The following is a 6,729-nucleotide window of genomic DNA, read 5'->3' as shown; positions in this document are numbered from 1 at the left end:
AAATATTAAATAAAAATAAATTTATTATTATACTCCTCATTTATTCTTTACAAATTATTCATATTGAGTAGGTACTCTTTCTAAATTCAGTAAATCTTACAATAATTATCTTAGGTTCCTGAACAACAATCAAGTCTGTCAACAAAATTCACATAAGCATATACTAACAAACAAACAAAAAAAGTATTTTCTTGACTTCCTATAATTTGTTCAGCGTGATTTATAAACAAAAATAACAGTTTATCATAAAAATAGATGACAAAATCACACCTAAGAGAGGATGAAGCTTCAGCACGAATTCTTTTGACTTTTAATATAGCATGTACATTAATATAATTGACCATTAGAATTTACAATCAAACTCATAAAGAGTCACATTTTTCTTAAACAATTAAACCAACTCAAAAATTATGGTAGTAAAGAAGGTTTACTTCATCCATAATAATATAATCAGTTTCAATAATACCTTCCATTTTAATAGTAGCACCATACTAAGTAAAAACCTAAATGAAAAATTAAATACAAATAAGAGCAATAACAATAACAATGATGAAAATAGAAGAATAGTAGAGTATGAATTTGAAAATAAAGCAAATTTGAGTCAAGTGAAAAATTGAGCCAAATTTTGGGGGTAAGTTCAGTGCCTAAAATATCGGCATTTCTATTGAGAAGACGAAGGCGAAAGAAAGTATCATTTCCAACCTCAATCCTGAGCTCGTTTTCTTTCTCCAATTTAACCTGCTGCTTCACCCCTGAGCTCAATGCACTGCCACCGTGCGTTATCATCATTATTATGCTATCACAATACACAGTTCAAAAGGAAATTTGATTTCACTTATTTATATAAAACGATTCGATTCTAATTTCTACTCGAAGATTTTTGCTTCATCAATCACTCGTTCATTGTTCTACAAGTCCCTAACACATAAGAAAAAAGATTCCTGAGTGTACAACAATGACAACATAACCAATAACAATTAGGAGGAAAACAAATTACAATCGGCAAATAAAAGGATTTTCACAGAACTCAAAACTCTAAACGGTGGAAACTGCGGTGCTGCAAGTAGTAGCGATGAAAACTGTTCTGGACTTGGCGTATGGAGCCCCATACCGCCTAACGACGACCCGGGTCCCAAAGCCCAAAATATCCCTATGGCCCAAAGTGGCTAGAAAGTCGGGAATCTCTAACTAATATTCAAATTCAAATACTTTTTTTTTTTATCTTAGTCAACAAGATAAGATAAGATAACAACACAAACTATATAATGGGAGCCAGAAACTCCCTCGGGTACGTTACACATTCCTAACCCTTACTTACACCTCTTAGATCCATTTTGACTTGAGTATCGGAGTGTCTTTGCAGGTACCACCCCCGTCGCTCCAGGAATCCGATCACATCATCACCAAGACTGGCGAGTCCTCGATCCTTCCTTCAATCCATACTAGCAAAGTCTTGTATATTGGCTCTATCTGTGGGGACTTGCCAAGCCTTGGCAACATGACGGATGAACACGAAAAGTGGTTTTCAAACCAACACCATGAACTATACCCGTGAGTCTCCAATCCTTCCTTCAACTCGTACTAGGGAAGTTTTGTACAAAAACCAAACCTGCTCGTAATGGCATGTTTTGTGAAAAAGAGAACGAGGAAGCACGACTCTGGTGGAAAAATTTCAGCAAAAACACCTTCAATGGTGGCGATAACAAAGGCGAAGCGACACCCCTCAAGCAATGTTTCAGTGGTGGATTTGAGCTCAGCTGACGATGGTGTGCGCAACGAGGGGACGAAAGAGGGAGTGAAAGAAAATGACAGTGAAAAGGCTAATTTTGTCGTTTTAAAAAATCGAAGGGAAGAGATAATTAGGAATTCAAAAACGTTAAAGTATCTTTAGTTTAGGATCGGAATATTCCGTTAAATCAAATATTTTTGTCACGATAGAGACTTAATTGAAAAAAATAAATAATTCATGGATTTAATTAAAAAGAAAAAAGTATAGGAACCTAATTAAAAATTTAACGAAACTATAGGGACCAACAGAATAATTAGACCAATAAAAAAAGTAAAAAAATACATTACAAAAAAAATTATACTTTGTTTAATACTGTTCGAGTGAGGAGAAAATATAAGAAAGAATTAGAAGAGAGGAAGTAATTAGTATATGAAATAATGTATTTATTTCTATCATAAATAAGGCATAATTATTTTGATTTACTTATAATTGTATTCTTTAAATATTATAAAATCGTGTATTGATATTACTACAAGAAAAAAAAAGCTATTTTAACATTTTTTTAACAGTTGTAATTAAGTGTAAAAATTAATATATATTTTTAAAAAATATTATAAATGTCAAATTTTCTATTTTTTTTATGAATAATTTGATGAATAATTTGACCGTAGAAAGTTTTCTATTTTCTATTATTGTTAAAACTTTCAACTATTATTATTCATAATAAGAAGTTGCACTTGTATATACAATTTTAACTTTATGAACAATAATAGTTGAAAATTTCAACAATAAATTATGGTACATAATCTCAAATTAGATTAGATTAAATGTATACATATCTTTTTATTAGAATTGTAATAAGCATGATGTATAAGAAGTGAAGATCCTAATAATAAGAATGCTACCAATATAGTTAATCAATTAAAATGGCACTAAACACAATTAAAATTCTTTAAGTTTAACAAAGAGTAAGCTTCAATTATAAAAAATACTTACCTCAATTAGTTGACTTTGTTTCTTTAACAGCGATTTAGAAACCATTAATAAAATTGTTTGACCTATATCAAGTATCTAAGCAAATAAACAATATTACTAATGCAAATTAATATATTATAGAAATTCAGACTCTCAAAATAGAATATATATATATATATCCAAGCTCTCAAAGTAAAGTTAGATACTCCTATTTGATATGAACTTTTGATTTAGGAAATAGAACAAACACTTGGTGTGCGAAAATTGAAAGGAAAAAAAAACAAAGGATTAGAAGTCAAATTAGATAAAACATAAACTGAATAGAACTCTAAAACAGAACAAACAATAGAATTGCATCACTAAGTCACAGTTATCTTTCCCTCATTTTTTATTATGAATAAAAAAATAGAAAAATCAACGAAGTAGAGCAAATTACCGAATATATAGAACAAATTTACACAAATTACCAAATCAGATATGAGGAACAAATTCAAGAGCAATTAGGTATGACGAACAAATAAAAAACTATGAATTATAGAACAGATCAATAAGAAGCTGGTGCACAAATTGTGAATCACACTTTTTACAACTCGTACCACTGACCAGCAAGTGCACTGGGTCGTCCAAGTAATACCTCACGTGAGTAAGGGTCGAATCCCACGGAGATTGTTGGTTTGAAGCAATCTATGGTTATCTTGTAAATCTTAGTCAGGAAGTCAATTATGTTTATCAAGTGAATTGCAAATAAACAAGAGAGCATGGATTAAAGGTTACTTGTTATGCAGTAATGGAGAATATGTTGGAGTTTTGGAGATGCTTTGTCTTCTGAATCTCTGCTTTCCTCTGTCTTCTTGTTCACGCACGCACGTCCTCCTATGGCAAGCTGTGTGTTGGTGGATCACCGTTGTCAATGGCTACCTTCCATCCTTCCAGTGAAAACTACGCTCACGCGCTCTGTCACAGCATGGCTAATCACCGGTTGGTTCTCGATCTGGTTGGAATAGGATTTACTATCCTTTTGCGTCTGTCACTAACGCCCAGCCTTCAGGAGTTTGAAGCTCGTCACAGTCATTCAATCCTTGAATCCTACTCGGAATATCACAGAAAAGGTTTAGACCTTCCGAATTCTCATGAATGCCGCCATCAATTCTAGCTTATACCACGAAGATTCTGATTGAGAGATCTAAGAAATACTCATTCAATCTGATATAGAATGGAAATGGTTGTCAGGCACACGTTCATGGGTTGAGAATGGTGATGAGTGTCATGAATCATCACCTTCATCACAGTTAAGCGCGAATGAACATCTTAGATAGGAACAAGCGTGTTTGAATAGAAAACAGAAATACTTGCATTAATTCATCGAGACACAGCAGAGCTCCTCACCCCCAACAATGGAGTTTAGAGACTCATTGTAACACCCTACCATACAGAGTCTTATGCTTAAGTCATAATTCAGAGATGGCAAGGTATTACGACCTCTAAAACAAAAATTTAGTACGTATAGTATTATGAATGATTGATTATAACTAGGAGCCTTTGAAGAAAAAGGGGTAAACAAAAACCGTAACTCGAAAACGTAACACTCCGAATGATAACGTAACGAGCAAAGGGTAAGCTAGTGCAAGATCATATATATAAAGAGTGTCAAAAATGGGAATATCAAGACTCAAAACCCGGTTGCGAAGATAACCGGTCCGAGCATAGCAATATATACATATGATAAAATAAGAAAACCCCAAAGGAAACCCAAAGGGACACAAATACAGAAAACCACGCCTACGCGCGAGGGGTCATTCTGCTAAAAATTTTCTAAGTTAAAAGCTGCAGAATTCACAGATTCAACCCCCAATCTTCCGACGGTCATAACTCTCTCATTTTAAATCATTTTTCACCCGTTCTTCGAACGGCATGGACATCCCGGATCCAATTTCATTTCTAAATAGAATTAGCATAAATCAAAGATCCGTAGTCCAAGTTATGTCCCGTCAAAGTATGCCCAAAAACCATATTTTCATTCAAAACCACAAAGTGCCATTTTCAAAACAAGCCACTTTCAACTCTTTTCGAAATCAATTAAAACATGCCAATTTCATCCCTTTTCTTTGAAATCAATCAAAGTGTACCAAATTCAACAACAAGCCATCCTCAACTCACGCATTGACATTTTACCAAAATTCTCAAAACTACCTCCAACCATTTTAATACTTCTCAATCAAAAGGCCAAAGGATAAACACAATATTATGTCATACATCCTTCTCATCCCAATTTCTAACAATATCAATTTTCAATCAACCATCATTATACATAATCATCATACTCACCAACAATATGGCACCACCCATCAATTCAACCTCAATCACCCATACCCGTTCGGTCCAATCTTGGTCCGATTTCTATAAAATTGGTACCGAAATTCTCGTCTCAATTTCCTCTATCATATTAAGCCATAAAAATAACATTTTTGGCTTTCTAGAATAAATTCTCATTTATGGGTTAATTAGCCGTTAATTAACCGGATCTTACACTCATGCCGTCAAAGAGTACAAAGTTCAGATCTAAAATGTCATGAGATACAAAATAATTCTCTAAAAGTTGTTTAAATACTAAACTAGTAGCCTAGGTTTCCAGAAAATGAGTAAACTGTAACAGATGGTGCAGAGATCCACTTCTGGGGCCCACTTGGTGTGTGCTGGGACTGAGACTTAAGCAATTCACGTGCCTAAGGCTGTTTTGGGCGTTCAACGCCAGGTTTGGATCCATTTCTGGCATTGAACTCCAACTTTTGATCTTTTTCTGGCGCTGGACGCCAGAATTGGGCAGAGGACTGGTGTTGAACGCCAGTTTACGTCGTCTATCCTCGTGCAAAGTATGAACTATTATATATTGCTGGAAAGTCCCGGATGTCTACTTTCTAACGCAATTGAAAGCGCGCCATTTTGAGTTCTGTAGCTCCAGAAAATCCACTTTGAGTGCAGGGAGGTATGATCATGTAATGAAGACACAAACATAGATAAGCACTTAACATAGAGAAAACGAAAAATAGAGAAAGTAAGAACAAGGAACGAGTCCACCTTAGTGATGATGGCATTTCCTTCTTGAGGCACCAGTGATGTTCTTGAGCTCTTTTATGTCTCTTCCTTGCCTTTGTGGCTTGATTCCTAGTGATTTTTGGTATTTCTATCCTCAGTTGCTTCCAATAATTATGTGGAGGGAAGTGCATCCCCTGAGGTATCTCAGGGATCTCTTGATTTGCAGCCACATGTTCTACCACTGAGCTATAGATCCTGCACATAATTGTTTTACCACACTAAACTTAGAATGTTGCTCGCCCTCGAGCAAAAGAAGAAGGAATAGATGAAGAAGAAGATGTGGAAAAAAAAACTAGGATTATGAGGAGGGAAGGTGGGGATCCTGTGGGGTCCACAGATCTTGAGGTGTCAAGGCATTTATATCCCTGCACCAATTTAGGCATGCAAAATGCCCTTGCACACAACTCTGGGCGTTCAGCGCCAGGTTGGTGCCCATTTTGGGCGTTCAACGCCCATTTACTAGCCATTTCTGGCGTTGAACGCCAACCATGCTTGTTCTGGGCGTTCAGTGCCAGGATGTTGCCCATTTTGGGCGTTCAGCGCCAGAACCATGCTCTGTTCTGGCGTTGAACGCCAGACAGGTGCTTCCTCCAGGGTGTGATTTTTCTTCTGCTGTTTTTTTGATTCCGTTTTCAATTTTCAATATTTATTTTGTGACTCCACATGATCATGAACCTAATAAAACATGAAAAACCATGAAAATAAATAAAAATTGGGTTGCCTCCCAACAAGCTAGCTTTATAGTTTGCAATATTGGCAAACCATGGTGCTTCCTGAATGGCAAATAAATGCTCATCAGGAAACGTCTCAGAGATCTCAAGAAAGGGGAGGGACGTCCCTTCCACTGGCTCTATCCGGGACAGATAATCAGCCACTTGGTTCTCTGTCCCTTTTCTGTCTCTTATTTCTATATCAAACTCTTGCAGAAGCAA

The sequence above is a fragment of the Arachis ipaensis genome, chromosome B07 (genome assembly GCF_000816755.2).
Source record: "Arachis ipaensis cultivar K30076 chromosome B07, Araip1.1, whole genome shotgun sequence".
NCBI classification, from domain to species: domain Eukaryota; kingdom Viridiplantae; phylum Streptophyta; class Magnoliopsida; order Fabales; family Fabaceae; genus Arachis; species Arachis ipaensis.
The sequence above is the reverse complement of the archived record's forward strand: the minus strand, read 5'-3'. Positions refer to the sequence as shown.